The sequence below is a fragment of the Mustela erminea genome, chromosome 4 (genome assembly GCF_009829155.1).
Source record: "Mustela erminea isolate mMusErm1 chromosome 4, mMusErm1.Pri, whole genome shotgun sequence".
In the NCBI taxonomy this organism is placed as follows: Eukaryota; Metazoa; Chordata; class Mammalia; order Carnivora; family Mustelidae; genus Mustela; species Mustela erminea.
Genome location: NC_045617.1, coordinates 15,900,433 through 15,920,626, shown reverse-complemented (window position 1 = coordinate 15,920,626; position 20,194 = coordinate 15,900,433). Strand labels below are relative to the sequence as shown.

The window sequence follows — 20,194 nt, the reverse complement described above, 5'->3', positions numbered from 1 at the left end:
TTGAGCACCCAACTCTTGGTCATGATCTCATGGATCGTGGGATCAAGACCTGCAAGGGGTTCTGTGATCAGCAGGGAGTCTGTTTGAAGATTCTCTCCCTCTACCCCTCCTCCCATTCACTTCTGCTCTCTCTCTTCCTCTCTCAAACAATTAAATAAATCTTTAAAAATAAATAAATAAATTGTGTGTATGACAAAAACTCAGTCCGCCATGTTTTAGCAAATCAGAAACTTGGTCATGCTAACTTGAAGAAAGTATCTCAGGGTTAGAAGGATACTGTCTCCAGTCCTCTCTTTCCAAGGAGTTCGGAGAGATGGAAGAGAAATCTCAGCTTCCTCCCTCAGCTGTTCCATCACGCTTGCTCCCCGTATTGTCCCATCTTTCTTCCGAGACTGAGCACTATCGGCCTACTGATAACTTCTTCCTTCATCATTAAATTCTGTTCAAATTTCAGGTCTTCATATTTTCAAGTATTAGTATTCCCCAAACAAAATGAATTTTCTTTCTCTTTTTTGAGAATATCATGGAACTTAATTTAATTTTTAATCTTGCATTTGTCTTACAGGACTGGGTTACATTGAGCTATATTTCAAAGTTCATGTTTTAGCTTAAGATATTTGTAATATGAAAACCCAGTTCTAGATCATTCTATTCAGAAACATTTTGCAGTTGATGTGAGAACAACCTTGAAAGCCTGATTTCACTGGAACTTTTCATTCTAGAATTTTTGCTTGGGATAATGTATGTTTTATTCTTCTGGGAAACATAGCCTGCCACCACTTAAAATGGAAAGGAAAAAGAGAATAGCATTTTTTTTTGTAATATCCCAAGTCTCTAAATTTGCCAGAAGCTTCTAAAATGTTACTATAGAGACCTCAGTGATGGCCCTAGATCATTATTTCTGAGATGATGGGGTCTGAAAGAGCACTGCCAATTTATAGGCTCAAAGACCTTTTATTTTTTATGTAAATGAATAAGAATAATTATGGGGCTTTCCCCCCTTTTTGCTGATCACTTTGTTCTTCATGATTATTCAGTTCCCTTTTTATTCCTTTCTACAATATTCACATTCAGATCTTGGGTATAAAATTCCTTTCCTCAGAGATAGTGGAGTTAGCCTGAAAATTAAAAAAAAAAGGAAAACTGGATAATCACTAAAGTTCATTTGAAGGTAGCAGTATAGAAGGGCTTCTTTGGGCTAAAAATCTTTCCCCTCCAAATGTACGTTGGTTCATGTACCAACTGAGCCTCCCATGTGCTCCTGCTTTAATCCATATACTCCACATGGCATGTAAGGTTTAAACATCTTGCCTGCTTGAAGGCAGGAGGCATGGGACCCACGGAATCCTTGTGATTGGCAACATCGTGAAGGCTTTGCTCAGCCTCTGCACAACATTGCAGAGTCCCTGCATTTCTAGTGGGCTTTGGTGAACCATCTTTGCATGGTAAAACCTTAATCTGACCATTTTTCATATCTTCCTCTAAAAAAGAGACGAAGAGGAGGAGGAAGATAAAATTTACACCTGGATCTTTATCACAACACTCACAAAACTGAGACTGTCCCAACCTGGTGGCAGTAATTCCTCACAATACTGAATTCCCTGGGGAGAACTTGGGTGGACATTCTAAGGCAATTCCACAGGATCTCCTTTACTGATGTACCAATAAAATGCTCCTCAAATACGTAACTTCTTATGCCCTTGTGTCTCCAAATTTCCTGCTGTGTCTTACTTGTTATAAAACCTTGGCCACGTTACCCAAGCCTCTAAGCCCTTGTTTCCTGAGAAGTCTCAATCAATGCACTGACAATCCTGTTCAGCACTGTCGAAATCCTCCCCAAGACAAAAACATTAAGATAGTCTGTGAAAAATGTTTCGCTCCAGTGAAACCAACACTACATTTTCTCTTTGTCCTAGACTGCCCCTTAACACCTTTCAGCATGCAGGAAGGGCAGACTGGGAAAAGCTCACTGCGTAGCATTCCCGCCCCCACCCCTTCTTACTCATCCCCACTTCAGCAGTGTGCTGGTAAAAGTTTAATAATGAGCTTCAGGGCAAGACAGGAGCTTTGGGGAGAGGCAGAGGAGGGAAGCTTGTTTTGTAGCATTTGCTACTTTCTGCAGTGTAAATATTCCTACCATGGTTGATTTCTAGCAGATTTCAACTTGACGTCCACTGGCTTACAAAATTCTAGAAATGTTAACAGTTCTTGCAAACTAGTCCACGCCAACTCCCAACATGCCACTGTTTCTTACCATTCAGGAAATAAGAGTTTTAATAATATCTATTCAATATATTATGTGGGCTTTTGGAAGCTCCATATTCATAATCTGTAATTCAAAATTTTAGGGGTTTTTTGATAGGGACTTTTAGAAAGGCAATACAGTGCATATACCATATATGAAATAGTGATCTTGCAGGAGTCTGGGATGGCACCCCGAAATCAATCACCCTATATTTCTGCAGCTAAATGAAAAATTCATACCCAATGGAATTAAAAGCAAAAACTACAAATAGTCTCCAATCACTGAAGTTGGGTCTTTATTGCATAATGAGTTCAGGTTAGGGCAGGCTTTGGTACAAATGGTTTAGAAAGACTTCCCATTTGCAGAGTTACTGGATTTCAGATTGAGGGAAAAAGATTTTGAACTGCAGATGTTTACAGTAACTCCTTATTGGGATTCATGTGTGCATTAGCCCATGAACTTCTGTGTAGAAGTCATGACTACCAGTTGGGAATTTGTAGAAGGTGACCAAAATGGGGAGATGAAGATGGCTAATGCATGGAGAAGCTCATCTCAATGGTACATGGCACTTAGAGCAGGTTTGGGATCACAGACTTGGTTCCAAATCTGGCACTGCTTCTTACTATTTATAAAGCTTGTCCACATCACGTGAGTTCTCTAAGCCTTGGTGTCCTCATTTATTGAATGGATAAAATACACTTAATTGTGAAGATTAGATAAGACACAGAACATCTTGATGTAGACTTAAAACGTGGTAGGAGTTCGGAATCCAGTAGCCCTCACTGTTATGTCTACTAACTTGTAAGGATTTGTTTTATGCCATCAACATCAGAAAAAAGGAGACACAGGAGGTTGACAGAACATGTTAGAAGCCTCTGTCATCAGTTTCTTATTTAAGTTTTTCACTAACTCAGTTTTCATGGTTAAAAATGGTCTGATTTTCCCCCCACTCATTTTATCACTTCAATTATAGCACCCATGGTATTGAATTCTTAAAGGAGAAAAGCATTTTCTAGTAATCTTTCCCCATGCAGTTGATTATGTCTTTAAGAAAGATGTGGGAGGAGATGGAGGAGGGAATAAGAGCCTTCCTTTCATTTTTGTCTGAAAAGTTATCCAAAACAATGGAAGCGAAAGGGAAAGAGCAAACTAGAGGTCTGCAAGAAGCTCCTGGCTTTTGAGAGTATGTGTTTGGCCCAAACAGTGTTAAAGAAAATTTGAATGATATGCCTTAAGTGTGCACCACATTCTAACAATTCTGAGCTGTTGAACAAAAAAAAAAAAATTTTTTTTTTTTTTTAAACTGGCTTGGCCCCAGAAGGCATTTAAATCTGTGATGCCCAATTTACAGGGACTGGGTCCTTCAGGAGATGCTATTGTTGTTTAGGAGGGGACCACTTTTCATGGTACAGGACTATCCCAGCATTGAAGAAAGTTTATCGACTCTGGTACCCTACCACCAGTAGACGCTACCTCCCATAGTGACAGCCAAAAACACTCACGCCCCTTACGTATATTTCTACAAGATTCCAAGCGCTATGGTATTACTCTTATGGAAAACTTCAAAACATAATATTTTCGAGAAATAAAGTTGTAAGCAGCTCCTCCCTCGAACACCTCTGACACAGAGAAAACAGCTCAAAAAATACATTAAATTTTAAAAGCTTCTACACATGTACTGTTACAAACTTGAAAAGACAACTAATTTTGAAGCAGAAGCATGAACTGTCCATTGTCGCTTTATTGCATATAAGACAATGAAAAGTGTTCTCTACTACGAAGATGTTCAGGCCATTTGCATAAAATAATACTAGATTTTGTTTAACCAAGACATATTAAAAGTTTGGAATTTGGGGGAATTTTTTTCTTGCAAATATCAATATTTAAAAAGCAAGTACATGTGTGTCTGACTTTGCTATATTGGTCAAAATTGAGGAAATTTAGACATTAGAGAAAGAGACAAAAGTATGATATTGACTATGAGTAATTTACACTGCTCACTTCTGTTCTCCATGCACATTTCTGTTCTTTTTTGGCATTTGTTGGTGCCCCTTTGTTCTCTTTTTACCCTGGCTGATATCTGGGGTCCTCTTCTTCTCCTGGAGCTTCTTTTACCAACAGGAAATTATGCTTTTTAAGATCAATAGACTGGTTGAATAATGGGCAGGATAATTCTTCATCAAATTATCCTTTGATAGATAATGAATTCGTGCTTGCCTCCTGGACACCAGGTCTTAATCCACTCAGCTTCTAGGGAGGGGAATTTTGGAGATGGTGCTGCAGACCAGCAATGGAGATATTACAAAGTGTCAGGATTTCCAAATGGCCTCAAAATTCTCCACCTACTTTTAGACCCAACTCAGCAGGCTTCTAATAATCGTGGATATTTATTATTTTATCTTCTACGCTTGGAGATCAGCACAGTTTCTTAATTTTTAAATCTTCTAGCTAATTTGAGGCTTGAGAAGGATCAGATCAGAGATTCCCCAGCATCAATACCGATTCTGGTCTCCACTCCTGGCTGGAGAGCATTTGAAGGAGCTTGACACCCCATTGTGCACTTACACTCTTGGTTTTCTGTCTTCCCTACATGAGACTCTATACCACAAGACACTTCACTCACCCTAATCTCTCTAACATGGCCAGAATATTCTAGAGCATTTCCTGAAAGCCTCACAAAATCAAATTTAAAATTGAAATAGCTTTTCCAAAAAAAAAAAAAATGAATGAATAAATGATACCCATGTTTTTCCTGAGGTGCTCCTATAATCCGGTGGACACAATGTTTCTGATCTTGTGTGATCATAAATTCAGCACAGCCATCTTCAGCATCATAAAAGTTATCACCATAAGTCATAAAATGAAAGCAAGGCGTGATCCAGCCTTTTAACTCTGTAAGCTTTGCAAACATTAACTCCCATATGTGCGTGGACAGGTGACCCTGAAATGTGATTCTATACAAGAGTGTGTATGATTACAGGGCTTTTCATTAGAAACAGCTGAGTTAGTGGGACATGCAGAAGAGCCGACACCTGGTCTGCCACGTATGGTTGTGTGGCCTTGACCAGATCACTGAAATTCCCTAAATCTCTGTGACCTTGTCTGTAATTTAGGGGTTAGAGTATCTATCACCAGGTCTGTATGAGGAATGAATGAGATGTTATGAGGGACACTCGGTAATGTCAAAAAGCAAGAGTATTGCTTCTGCAGAAGTATCATTGGTAGATCCAATACTATTTGAGAACGGAGAGGTATGCTTTGAGGGATATGCTAAAGAGCTGGCTGTCCTCAGATCCTCCTGGCCCTTTTCCTGCTCAGCATCACAGGATCAAAGGCATGGCAGCTGGGCATCCCTATAGGCTGAGTGTTCCAGGTTCCCCATAGGTTGGTTTCAACCCATGTTGGGTTATGGGGCAAAGAAAAGTAAAAAACCAGGGTGTTTCTCTCCCTTTCTGCAAGTGACTAAGGCAGTGGATTTGTCTCCAGCTCTCAAAGATAAGTTCCATCCGTAACAATCCCTACCCCTGCCTCTCCAGCCTGTGAGAATAAGGGATGGCTTTCTGCTGTTGATCATTCCTGGGCTACCTCATCATCTCTCCTGGATTCCCGCTTCTTCCATCACGTGTAAGTCCTTGCATAAAATCTCTCTTTTGTAAATACATTGAGTAGTTTCTTTTTCCCTTTTTTGACCCTGACCAAATTAGAATTAATAATAAGAGAACCTCTCACCCAGAGAATTTTCCTGACACTAGATGTGCCATTAGAAAGTCATTTCAGGGACGCCTGGGTGGCTCAGTTGGTTAAGCAGCTGCCTTCGGCTCAGGTCATGATCCCAGCGTCCTGGGATCGAGTCCCACATCGGGCTCCTTGCTCGGCAGGGAGCCTGCTTCTCCCTCTGCCTCTGCCTGCCATTCTGTCTGCCTGTGCTCGCTCTCTCTCCCTCTCTCTGACAAATAAATAAAATCTTAAAAAAAAAAGTCATTTCACTGGAGGGGCCCATGAGTGGCTCAATCAGTTAAATGTCTGCCTTTGGCTCAGGTCATGATCCCAGGGTCCTGGGATGGAGCCCTACATGGGGCTCTCTGCTCAGCGGAGAGGATGTTCTTCCTCTCCCTTTCCCTGCCACTCTGCCTGCTTGTGTTCTTTCTCTCTGTCAAATAAATAAAAATATCTTAAAAAAAAAAAAAGTCATTCCATTGGGTTCTTTTCCTTAAAGGGGAGAGTAGCACATTACTAACAAAGGCTACAGAGTAGCACATTCACCACTCCTGCCTTGCTCTTTCTTTCATCCATCATTCATCTACCCACCCATGGAACTTTGTATATCTATTGTGTTGGGAGTCGATCAAAGTGCTGGGCACACACAGATGAACTAGACACACAGTGTGATAGACCAGGTGATTTCAAGATCTCTAGTGATCTGAAGGGTGAACTGCCTTCATTTGGGAAATCAGGAATGACAATGTAGATTAGGTGCCTCGTGCTGGACTTGGCCCTCGGTATCAATAAAAGCGATCTCATGCACCTGTTTACACTTCCTACCTCCCACCTCTCACCTCATTAATAAACTGAGGTGAAGTGAATAATAACCATTCCATAGATAAAGAACCAAAGTCCACAACTGTTATCTGCCTAAGGGTGAGCAGCTAGGAAGCGACAGAGTCTGCGGCTGAGGTCAGATCACATGGCTTCTTTAAGTCCTCTGTGCACACGAATGTGCGAAGATGTGGGTTCAGGGAGTAGAATAGCAGAGAGCATTTTCCAGGAATCGGGAAACCCTAGTTCTCATCCCTTCTTTTCAGATTTGTCCCTAACACCCTATCTGGCAGACACACACACAGATCAATTAGCTTCTTTGAGCCTGAGGCTCCTTGAGTGTCAAGTGAGACCAGCACCACCTCACAGGAGTGATAAAGACCGTCCATGTGATACTAACTCACAAATGTGTTGTACACGTGCAAGGTATTCCTGCTCACTTCTATTGCGAGTAACAACAGAGACAGATGGGGTAATAGGCATGGTTTTATATGAGCTCCATGGACCAGAAAGGGTTGTGATTAAACACCTGTCCTGTCGACCTCACAAGGTTATTGCAAGAGCATCTGAAACGATGCTTTGAGGACGGCAAAGATCTGTTTTGGTCCCACTGCAAATCTTCCGTGGTAGTGTTTTCCAAGCATAACCCCGTCTCATCGCTTTAGGTAATACAAGTCAGTCGCGGAGACAAAATAAATTGTAAAACTGAACATAAACTGGGCATTGTTGGGAGGGAACAGTGACACTGTGTAGCCTTACTGCACAAAACCTTATTTTGTTTCCAGTCTTTATTTTACTCCCCATAATCATGTACATGCACAAAAGCAGATAAAAAGGGAAAGTTAAAAAAAAAAAAAGAAAAGAAACAGTAACAGCTAACATGTACCTAGGCTTTATCATCCAGGCTTGGACTCCTAAGACCTTCCTGCGCATTGCCTTGCTTAAATCACACAAAGCAGCTCTGGGGTAGGCACTACTTCACTTATCCCCATTTTACAGATGGGGGAACTGAGACACAGGGGGTAACGAATTTGCTCAAGTCATATAGCTAATAACTGGTAACGCTGAAGGTCTGTAAATAAGTAATATGAGAATGCATCCCTACAAATTACAAAACCTAATAGAGTCCATAGGCACACATGATCTATCTATTTTGGATGGGATAAGTGTTAAGGAATCACTTCGCATGCCTTTGACCGTCATCCTAGGCACCTTTGACTGAAGTCGTAATTCTACTACAGAGCCGGCACCTTTAAACATTTATCAGGCTATTTCAAAGGTTAGTCGTCGTCTTTGCTCCTTTTCACTTTTACTTTCTCTAAGCAAAGGTTATTTGGTACATTAATTTAGGTGATTAGGGTAATAATGTCTGGAAACCTGAGCTTCTCCCCTCTTTTTACATAGTATAACCCCAAAGCTTCTGTGCAGTACTAGAATGTTGACTTAAAAAAATGATCTTTGGTATTATTTTAAGGAAATCGTATGGGAAATTATCACGTCCAAGAGAAAGCTAGATTCGAGGATCCCGGAAAATGAAGAAAAATGATGTGTCTGCGAAAACGGTAGCTGGGATTAAAAAAAAAAAAAAAAAAAAAAAAAATCCCCCAGGGTCTGTAATTTGACTGCACTCTTTGGCAACGCTCCAGGGACAAGTCCAAGTGCTTAATCTCGCTCTTGGGCTCTCCCCCTCCTCCTCCCCACCTTGCTCGCCCGGGGGCTGCGGGGAGGAGGGACCGAAGATCCGCTGCTCTGGGCGGCGGAGCCGGCATCTCGGCGCTGGGAGGGGCGGGCCCGGGCGCGGCCGAGCCGGGGAGCGCGGCCGAGCGGCGGGGCCGAGCCGAGGAAGAGGAAGTCCGAGCCGGAGCGGCGGCGCAGGGCGCTCGGCGGGCGCGGGAGCCGGAGCCGGAGTCGGAGCTCGCGCAGCGCAGCCGCACCTTCCCCGCGGACCTAGAAGCTCGGCCCCCGCGCAGGAGCCGCCCCTCTCCGGGTAAGCGCCGGCTTCGCCCCGACACCCGCGGTCCTTTTCCAGGGATGGGAGCGCCCGGCGGGAGCCGCGGGGTACGGGGAGGGGACTCAGGGACCCTCGGTCCGGCACCCCAACCCGCAGGTGGCGGCGAGCGGAGGTGGTGCCGGGGCCCCCTCTCCCCTGCGCGCGCCCTCCGGGGTGGGAGTAGACGGTGTTCCCGGAGCGCGTCCCCGCCGCCGGGACGCGGGGCCGGTCGCTGCCCGCCGCCGCCTGGAGGGGGCGATCCGCGGCCGCCCGGGCTCGGGGCTCCGGGCTCCGGGTCCCCGGGTCCCCGGGTCCCCGAGTCCTGGCCCCAGCCCGGGAGCAGCCTTGATCTGCCGGCCCCGCGCTCCCGCCCCTCCGCCTGATCCGAGAAGGAGTTTCTGCCTGCACCCAGGAGTGTTACAAAAAACCCAACCCCACAACTCAGACTGGATCGTCCGAAAACGGGACGCGACTGCCAGACATCCGAAGTCAACTCCCCAACACCGGTCCCGGCGCCTGGCCTCCCAGGACCGGCGAACTGCGGTGGGAGGAGGAGGCCGGGGCTCAGCCTTTGGCTTGGGGGACCCCTGCCTTGGTGTCCCGGCTCTGCAAATAAGATCCCTGGGAGTGGGGGTGGGTGGGGGTGGGGGCTTGAGGTGGCTTGTCGGTAATGGGGGTAAATGGCCGCACCTGGTCCGCTGGGACGCTGCGGACCTCCTGGCCTCGACAGGGTCTGCGGGGGATGCCCGAAGCCCAGGGCCCTCTTTGTGTCCTCTGTTGAGAGTCTGTTTCCGAAACCCGAAGCCTAAGGAGGTTAGGCTTCTCCCCTAACCGGGAGAAGTTAAGCTGTTACATTTCTTTCGGTACCTTGGAAACAATGAGATGGATGACTTTTTTAAGCGCGCCGTGGAGTCTTGTTTGTAGAGCCAGCCTTGCGTTAAGTTCTGGTCCTTAACGCTCCGTTTGTACCGCCCTCAGGTGGCCCGGGCTACTGCACAGATTTCTGAAATCACTGAGTGGGAGTCCCGAGGAAAGGCTGTTTCCAGCAGGCGTCTATGCGGAGCTGTGTGTGTGTGCTGGGGGGTGCGGGCGTTGGGGGGTGGGGTGCGAGGTGGCTACCGAGCTACCTTGCGTTAAGTATTTAAACCAAGAGGAGTCCAAAATGTTGACTCGAGGTCAAATTTGTCATCTCACCGAATTCCAGGCCTAGAGAAGTCGTGTAAATGCTATGAAAATAGTTATCAAGTGTGAAAATCAGCTTCTTCTGGCTTCTCAGTTTCTGGAGTTGGCTGACTTAAAGAATCTATAGGCTTTGGACTTTGATTAGACTCTGTTAAAACATTTCCAAGCCTGTCGTGTCCGGGGAATAAGAAAACTTTTCTAACTTGGAGACCTGAGCGGGCCATTCCACCTCTGGTGCCCTTGGCTTTAACCCGATGACAAAGTGATCTACAGGAACAAGATAGTTCCTCAAGCTTCACACTCACCCCCCTTCCCCCACTCTCCAGTGATATTTATTTGGGTGACAAAATTCAACCCTTACAAAGGGATGGTTTGACATATGATCCTTTCCTGTCTTTGAATCTGGATTCCTAATTCGTCGCTTTCCTTTTTGTCCTATTTGAGGCCCCTGGGGAGGCCACTAAACCACTTAAAGATATGTCCCCAGAGTTGTCCCGTCTTGCTGACCTCATCCCTAGTAGGTCATCCACAGCCTAACGTTCCCTTTCTGTCCTACATGCAATCCGAAGCTCTCTGTTGAGGGGCAAAGTGAGAAAATCATCTGGCAGTCTGATCCGTGATGGCTTCATGCTTTCCCTGATGGGTTTTCCCTGCTCATCTCCATCTTCGCTATGGGCACCAGTTCTTGTAGTGACTTGAATATGGCCGATGCTACCCGATACAAGCTTAACTATTTCCCTGGGAGACTCAGTCTGTGCTTCAAAGAGATAAAGCGGTCACTTTGAAACAAATCAATAGAAAGCAGCAATGTCATTTTTCAAAACCAAGAATAACCCGTACTCTTTTGTTCTCCTCTGAGGATGTGATTTTTGAGTGATTTAATTAAGATTTAATGGTATGTAGCCTAACATATACATATGGGAAAAGCTTGAGTAGCCCTGAGTCTTTTGAGCTCTTAGGAAATTAAAAGCAATTTCTGGATCTATGCTCTGAATTTTTTTTTAAGATTTTTATTTATTTATTTGACAGAGAAAGAGCAGTAGGCAGAAGGAGGGAGAGAGAGAGGAGGAGGAAGCAGGCTCCCTGTTGAGCGGAGAGCCCAAGGCACAAGTCTCCATCCTCTATCCCAGGACCCCAGGATCATGACCTGAGCCCAAGGCAGACTCTTAACCGACTGAGCCACCCGAGTGTCCCTGTGCTCTGATTCTTAACAGTTGCTATCCACGGTTTACAGGCTTCTCCCTCCTGTTTTCATTTCTAGTGGTTGGTCTTTCAAGCAATGATCATCTTTTAATCCTTCAGCAGGGATGTTTAGATGCATGGAATGTTAAGGCTAGAATGGATCCTGGATGATCTAGGTGAGTCCCTACATTTTAAAGGTTTTGGAAAGCACAAGTAGGGAAGAACCAAGTGTCCTGGAACAAACTGACCTGTGAATGAAATTTGCCTCTCCATAGCTCATTAGCTGAGACCTTGACCCTGCTAAGGAAATTATTTAGATGTAGATTATTTTATAACCAGGAAAATGTAACAATTATAGGTGGTCGCTGTCAGAATTATCTCACCTTTACTCATTTCTTCCTCTGTAAATTTAGGAAATAATGACTCTCCCCTGGGGAGTCACGCTGAGCATTGATGATTATTCATGAGACAATCCATTGTAAGTGTTTGCCACATTGTATACTTTAAAGGTGATTATTGTTGATAAACCAAGCCCCAGGAGTGATTGTTTTTTCTGGAGGTTGCAAAGCTCTCTACCAGCAGAACTGTGATTTAAACCAGGTTCACTTGTCTTTGCCCCAGATTGTATTATCTAGAAATGATGGCAGCATAGGAATAAATGTTTTATTAAATGCAATGGTACATTCTTTCGGGAGCTTGTCTCTTTTGTCTTCGGAAAAACATGGTTCCTAAAACAAAATGGTCACATATGCAGGCAGATATGGAAATGGAAACACTTTCTAGAAAAAGACTGTAAGCAGCCGAGCACTTGCAGGTGGATGACATCTCAACTACTAATGTTTCATCGCAGCCTCCATCAATCTTAATAAAACGAAAAAGCTGACACCAAACCATTTGGGCAGTCAGAGCCATGGGCATCGGTGCCAAGTAGAACTTATGATTAGAGAGCCAGCTTTCAAGTAATTAAGAGAAGACTCTACATTCAGCTTTTCATTGCTCATGCTGATGAAAAGCAACAGATGTTTTAGCAAAGATAATAGAAGTGTAGCTAATCCTCCTAGTGGGGGTGGTGGTGGCAGGTCTATTTGTAGGACAACAGGGCCGCAGGTTACCTGGATGCTGTAGAACTTCCAGTATGCCCGGGTGATTCCTCTCCCGGGGACCAGGAGTGGACAGTCTATCTAGGATAGTTTTCAAGTTTGAGTCATACTTTGCTATCTTCTCAAACTGTATACACAAGGGTACCACCCCCCCAAAAAATGTTTTTCTGATGAGGTAGAAGCAAGTAGAAATTTCCAAGCCTGAACATCTTCTTCTGGTAAATACTGATTTACTGTTTGATGGAAAGCAAAAGGGTGTTACATTCATGGATCCGAAAATCCATAACCTTCTTCTTCCTTTTCTCATCCCATATAATCCTGGAGGAAAAGTCAACCTGAAGCATGCAAGGTTAAGTTTTGAAAAAGACTGCAGCTACCCCCACTTGATGTACTAACCCAATGGGAGGAGAGTCAGGGCTTTCACGGGTCTTTAATTAAGAAAGTTGTTTTGGTAAACTTTAATAACCAGGCGGCTGCGGGGCCTTCTGAAGACACTTACCACCAGCACGAAGAAAGGTAAAACCGTTACAGCAGTTGGCCAAAAGCTAGCAAGCCCTTGAGTGTAAGGAGGACATCTTAAAGTATCAAAGACAAAGCTGAAATGGGTGTGAGTCTAACAATTGGCTAAAAATTTAGAATTCTCATAAGAGGAATTCCTAGAGCAATAAATTATCATACCATTGAATTGGCTTTCATTTCTGAGATGGTAAATGGGTCTAATTCTCTACATGTCTCATCACATTAGACACTAATTTGGATGACCTGTGTCAGAACAGAGATGGAGGAGGAGGATAAGAAGTTCTAGATAGTAAATTTTTTTCCATATAGAGCCAGATAGTAAGTATTTTCTGGTACCTGTATGCTTATGCCACATACTCTTTGTGTTGGAGAGGGGAGTGTTGTCTGTTTATAGTCCTTTAAAAATATAAAAATCGACCTTTCCTTGACTGCCACGTAAGAGTGGCTGCAGGTTGGCCTTGACCTGTAGCCGTAGTTTGTCACCTGTGTCCTAAATGAAATAGGCTATGTTTGTGGTATCCGTCAGTATTTCTGCAGAAACCCAAAGTAACAAATGTAGTAGGCTCTAAGGTGGCTCAGTAGACATGGACTTAGAATCAAATCTCCATTGTCATTCTTTTTCCAGTCATTCTCGATTTTCTCTTTACACTAGCCTTAGAAGTCTGTTCCACATGGCCATCAATTGACGTGAGAATGGCCATGCCAAATTTCAATATTTTCTCTTGAGTTGGGTGCTGAATGGAAGAGAATCTCGGCTGAGGTAGAGAAAAGCCCACACTGAAATGGGTTGTTAATGAAGAGTACTGATCCTATGAAATGAAGATCAAGCCCCCCGGCATGGCACCCAAGGCCTTTGTATTTACTTTTCTTCAAGCACCTCCCATGTATACTCTCTGTCCCTATCAGTCCAGGTAACTCACAGAGCCCTAAGTGGGCTATGCTGTCTCCCATTAAAGGTGGAACCCTTCCATTCAAGGTTGAAATATGCATCACTTCCATGGAGACTCTCCTCATGCTCGCTTCGGCAGCGCACATACCATGGAGCCTCTCCTCATCTTATTAGGCAGAGGTGAGGTGAGACACCTGTACTTCTTTATTAACATGGGACCTTGTACTTAAAGCACTTATAAGGACAGAGGGATGTGATGATCCCCAGTAGACGAATATTACTTTTTTTTTTAAGATTTTATTTATTTATTTGAGAGAGAGATAGTGAGAGAGAACATGAGTGAGGAGAAGGTCAGAGAGAGAAGCAGACTCCCCGTGGAGCTGGGAGCCCGATGCGGAACTCGATCCTTGGACTCCGGGATCATGACCTGAGCCAAAGGCAGTCGTCCAACCAACTGAGCCACCCAGGCGTCCCGACAAATATTACTTTTTAAGGGTGGGAGTCTGTAGCTTTAGCGATCTTCCCATATAGCACTGGACAATCACAGAAGTATTTCCAGGCTTTGTGTGTGATGTACAGAATAGTATGGTGCCTACGGGTCTGGTTTTTGAGGTGAGGTTGTGCCGAGGTCTAGTCCTGGCTTCTCCACTTAAGCTACCATCTGCTGTCCCATCTTTAGAGTAGATAATAAGAATGACCTCTAAATTGCTAGGATTAAATGAGATTTGCCTCCATAAAGCATTTAGTTCAGGGTCTGACATGTAGTAATTGCTCAATAAATGGTAACTTTCCTTCATTCCATTCAGAACTTACTATGTCTAGGATGATGCTTGATCCAGTTCTGGGCATAGTGGTGAACATAAGAGATGTGGTCCCCATGGAGATAGGATACCAAGGGAGAGGAATCAAAGTGTTGGGTGGGCCACCTTAGACTGGGCTCCAGGAAGCCTCTCAGAGAAGGTCATGTGTGAACTGTGACTTGAATGATAATGGTGAGTTCCCATCTCATCAAATCCAAGATATTTGTGAAAGACACCATCTTTTAGGATCCCACTAAAAGCAAATGGTGTCAATAAAATTGACAACCCTCTCCTATAAGATACATCCCTAGGTTGTGAAAAATGTACATCTTAACATCGAGGACATGTATTGATATTTGATATGTATTGATATTTGTTGCTAAGTAACTATTCATGGAATACACTAGGCATGCTCTATGGTTGCATACAAGATTGGAGCCAATGGTTCATATTCTGAGTTTCTCTCTTCTGTTTCATACCTCTGAAAAAATGACTTGGATCCATCAAAGATAAAGATTATAGTAAATTAAGACATTGTGAGACACCTCAGACTTTTGTGAGCTGATCTGTTTTTAAAATAGTTTAAAACTTCCACTTCGATCCTTTAAAGGAACAAATTGTATTAGAGAATCCTGTCTACGTGGAATTGACCTACACATACCTTGGGTAGGAGTGAAGTCGAGTGGCTTCTGCAGCTGGATAATTCCTTTTGGCAGCTGTCTGCAGGGATTAATGCACATAAATGCCTTTCTAGGGGCAATGAAGACATTAGCTGGTGCTTATGTCCTTCAGTTTTCTAGAGTTAATTCAACATAAATACTCTTTCTCTCCTCTGTCTCCCAAGGGGCTAATCATTGCTCTGACCAAGTAGGTCCTTTCTGATAATGAAGTGGAAGGGGCTCCATTTAGAATCAGCCCCCTTTTCTCCTCTGGCAAGTCTCCAGGTTTTCACACCCCAAGAGATGTTCTCTTCCTGCATTTCCCCACCCTCCACCCTGTTCGGAGAGTAAAAGGCTGCTGAAGTCTTTTCTTTCTGACCACCCTCTAACTCTGAGTCCTTACTCATCAAGGTCTTTTTCTGCACCCAGTGTGGACTCTTCCTGTGTCTCTTTCCGTGACCAGCTCTCCCCATCTGTCTAAGATTCTTTTAACTCTTCGGTTTCTAAATGGATGACTCCAAGATTCTTTCAACTCCTTGGTTTCTGAATGGATGACTTCTGAATGGAGCTTTGACAACACGTGGCTATTTCTAGCTGTCATAAAAGTGTGCTTTCAAGCTGTTTTGGTATGAAATTCATACCCAAGTCCACAGCACTCAGTGGCATGTTGTTCCCCTGAGTATAGTGCCTTCCTCAGGTCTGTCCCTTTGGGCCCTCGCCTCCTCCAGGGGTCCACTGCAGCCCCAGGAAAGTCCCCTTCCGTGCCCCGCCTGACCAGGAAGGGCAGTCACTGCTTGTCCAAGGAGGGAACAAAGTACAGACCTTTTCCTCTTCCTTCCTCCGCCTTCCTCGATGGAAGTCCTTGGGTTTTAGGAGGTCTTCAGAATCCATACCAACTCTAGCTGAAATCGAGTCCTCGCAAACAAGTAGATGCAAAGGAAAGGTCATTCGTACGCATTCCAGGGATGCACATGAACCAGCCCAGCCTTAGGATGACTTAAGGCTGTCCCAGTCTGTGACTAGAAAGCTGGCTGGGGTGGCGGGGCAAAGTGGGGGGAGACGTGAGGCCACGAGGCAGGTGTGGGGGCACTGAACTGAGGCCATCACAGAGTTCAGCTTCCCGGGGCTGTGTGATTACACACGGTCCTCAAACACTACCATCTGTGCTTCTCCGACGTGCCGGGAGAGAGGGAAAACTGTAATCTGGAGCATAAATATACCATCCTGTGTTTGTTCCCTTTAAACCATGTAAACCTGTCATTAGGTTAAGCATCTGTGTTATGCTAAAATATTATCACCGCCTCAAAGGAGGGTACAGTAGCTGGTCTGAAACAACTTACAGTCTAAATATCCAGCTGTCTCATGCCTCTTAAAATGTGAATTGACTAAACACACGAATTATGGAGCCTAAGAGTCAGACCCAGGAATGTAGGATTACCTAGCGGGGGATAGCAGAGCATAACAGAGACGTAGACTCTAGAAGTTAGGGGTTTTTTTGTTTTTGTGTGTGTGTGTGTGTGTGTGTGTGTGTGTGTGTGTTTGTTTGTTTTTTAAGAAAAGTGTTCTATTGTCTTATGCCTTTGCCATCATAGATCAGACTTTTGGGAGAGTGCCGAGGAATAATGGGGGAGAGGCACTAAGGGTGATGATGTGGGCAGGAGACAGATGGAAAATGGGCACGTGGATGGGCTGCCTGGGATTGGCTGTCTAGAAAGTGCTTGGGGAAATGTTTGGAAGCTTCTGGAATATCGTTATGGAGCAAAATCTTGGTGGTCTTGGCATTTTTCCACTATTCTTCCCTGTGTATATGAGATAAATGCTTATTTTCCCCTCTCTCCTTTAACAGTTGTTTGGGTTAAGCTCTAAGGAATGCCATTTAATCACAATATTTAATGATATCTGATCTTGAAGCTAAAATGGTAAGGCAAGTAATGTGAAAATAATGTCTTGTGGTCCAAGGAACCTTGTGGCCCCTGGTGTACCCTGTTACAAGACATTACCTCTAGCAATTTACAATCCAGATGACTTCCAGAAAGTGTCATCATTATAGAGCACTCATTTTTTTGTTGTTGTTATTTCTTTTTAGAAGTTACTCTGCTATGAAAGCGAATATCATGAAGTTCTAAAAATCGATTTGTCACAAGCCCCACAATAGCAATGCCTTTCAAAATCCAGAATTCCTCCGAGGAGCAAAAAGAGATTTATTTCGCTTTATGGTCTACATATCGAGAGGTGATACTATTTAATCTAGCACCATAGTTCAAGAAATTTCAAATAGGAAGTTAACAGGTATTTGTTTTTACATTCTATGTAAATGAAGGAGAAAATACCTGTCTGTAGCACCTAAAGACATAAGAGCTAGCTACAGCTAGCCTGAAAGTCCCTTTGGTTTTGGATTACTGATATACGCAATAAACATGCTTGGCAAACATTCAGGAACTGTATACCATATACCGATGAGAAGATTCGTATTTGATACTCCAAAATGCAATCAAATATCAAACTCACTTGCTCTCTTTGCTTCCTTTTTGTGGTACTAGTTCAAACACTCTTTCTGTGGCGCTCATTTTGGGGAAAATGGTGTGCATGCAGAAGATTAACTTGTTTTTCTCAGGTTTGAATCCTCAGAGTTGAGATGGGGGAATAGCCTGGAACTGGGCAATTTACATGTCATTTAGAAGTTACTAGAAAATGCCTTCAGTAATGGGAATAAAACCATGTAATGAAGGCGTTATGAGATTTAAACGTGCAGTGTGTGTGCGCTGCCTCGTAAGTAATAAGCCCTTGCTAAATAGAGGCTCTTTTACTGTGTTCACTGCGTGTTACCCTGTAGTTTTATTCCCTGCTACTAGACCCTGGAACAACAGACCAACATGACAATGACCGAAGTAAAAGTCCGTGGTATGACAGAGGGAAGAACAAAACATTTTTTTGGTTTGTTTTACTGTAGTAGAGACATGATACTCATTATACTCGAACATTCCAATGAGAATTAGTTTATTCAACAAAGATAATTTCCTAAATTCTGGGGATATGTTGAACAAAACAGACCAAATCTGGAATGAAGGGAAAACTCTTTGTGATGAGTGCTGTAAAGAAAAGAATATAGGAAAAATTAAAAAAGAAGAAGAAGAAGAAGCAAAAAATAGAGAAAAAAATGCCTCAGAGGTGGGTGCTGTCTTTGCCTGAGGGCCTAAAGGGCCTATCTGAGCTGGTTACATTGAGCTGAGCCTTAAGTAACAAGTGACCCCGAGAAAATCTGAGGGAAGAACATTGGTTGGGGGGTGGGGTGAGGACCTAAAAGAAATAAGCTTGGTGAGTTCTAGAAAAGGAAAGACCGCTGTGTGTGAGAGATAGGAGAGCAGCAGTGGTGGGAGATGAAGCTGGAGGGTCAGGCAAGCAGGACCTGGTTGGTATTGATTTTTCTATTATCAGAGGTCTTTACCATGGCTTAAAAGTGCAAAGCACTTCAAACCGGAAGGTTTGAAGCAGGGGAGTGACCTAATATGATTCATGGCCAATCATCACTCCGGCTGCTGTACAGAGAGAGGACCGCAGTGGAAAGTTTTGGAAACAGGTAGAACAGTTGGGGCGCTCTCGTAGGTAGCGGTCTAGAGGGTGCTCGCAGAGGAGGTGATGAGAAGCGGGTTGATTCAGAGCTGCCATGCCAGCCAAGACGGTACAGCTCAAGGAGAAGGCATTTATGGCCATTAGGAAGCAGCTTGGCTACTGTTACTTGTTTTGACCCTCCTGCTTACCAGTCCCCACCTTCAGTTCCGTCGCCCTCTCTCTTTCAGCTCGCCTGGGTGGGGACCCCAGAGCAGCACATGGCTGGTGCTCTCTGTGAAGCCATGACCGATCACCTCACCTCCCCCTAAACCCTTCACAGCCAAGTACCCCCTTCCTTCCCTTAGCACCCTCATTATCTCATTTCTCGCACTTCCGGCGTGGTATTTTCGATAACCATTTAGTTGGTCTGCCTTCCCTCACTAAACCGTGAGCTCCTTGACAGCCAAGATTTGAACAAAATACTTCTTCTTCTAGTGGTTGAAAGGAGCATCAAGAAATTTGGGCAAAAATCTTTGTTTTCACAAATTGGTGGAAAAAAGGCAATTCTGAGTAGGCAGCGAAATATTTGAAGGAGGAGGAGGACGAGGAAGGAAAAGAGAAAAAAAGAAAAGAAAATGAAAGGAGGAGGGAAACCCGCTGGAGAAATGTGGAGGTTCTCGGATTTAACACTTCATGAAGGTTTTGTTTTGTTTTGTTTTAAGGAAAGTGTATTCAAATGATTTTCTGCAACAGGCATCCGGTAGTTTGAAAGTTGCCTAGGTCTGCAGTAAATGTGGTACTCTATAAATATGTAGGTTCGTTGCCTGTCTTTCACCGGTTTATAGTGTACTTGGGAGCTCAGCAGTGTTTATTCTGGAACAGAAACAACTATCAGAGAAATTGTAGTGGTAAGAAGTCTCTAACGTTCCAGCAGTGGAGTGATGGATCTGCATTTCCAGACAGGATATTACCCTATGCCAGCTCTGTAAACACGCTTCCTAATGCCGGGGGAAGGCACCTCAGACCTTCTGGTAGGTCGTGAATTTTCTGGGGCGTAGAGATTATGCCGTATTCATCCTGGAATTCCCCTTACGGAGAGCCTGGTCAGTAGACGCTCTTGAACTTTAATGAATTGATCGACTTTAACTTTGATCCGGCTCTTGATTTCCACTGTAAAGTGGGATCGAGAAGTCGGATGTTCAATGTTAAATGTGTGGGTTTGGGATGAAAACCTTAATTCTAGTTTACCAACTTTGAGATTAGATTTGTAAAAACAAGTTTGAGAAGTCTGTATTTGTTATTGTCGTATTCAAAATTTAGCACTCTTACTGGAAAAAATAAACCCAATATGACTTAATCACATTGTTTCATGTTATTTTAAGGGGGGCAAGGATTGTTCTGTTATTTGCCAATTTAACTTGCTAAGTTAGGTCTTCGAAAGATCCCGTCATGTTAGAAGGGAATGGATTCTGATAGCCTCATTTTAGTGACTAGGTCTATTAGGAAATAATAAAATGAAATTTCTTTTAGAATATTCTGATTT

General features: G+C 43.8%; 1 protein-coding gene across 1 annotated transcript in view; it reads left to right on the top strand.

Moving 5' to 3' along the window:
- Nucleotides 1-8,466: 8,466 nt before the first annotated feature.
- The window catches only part of PLEKHG1 (pleckstrin homology and RhoGEF domain containing G1), a 217,202-nt gene continuing 205,474 nt past the window's right edge, over nucleotides 8,467-20,194 (top strand). Inside the window, exon 1 of the mRNA XM_032338750.1 lies at nucleotides 8,467-8,768. The gene's annotated coding sequence lies outside the window, so the exon portion shown is untranslated. The remainder of the gene's footprint in view (nucleotides 8,769-20,194) is intronic.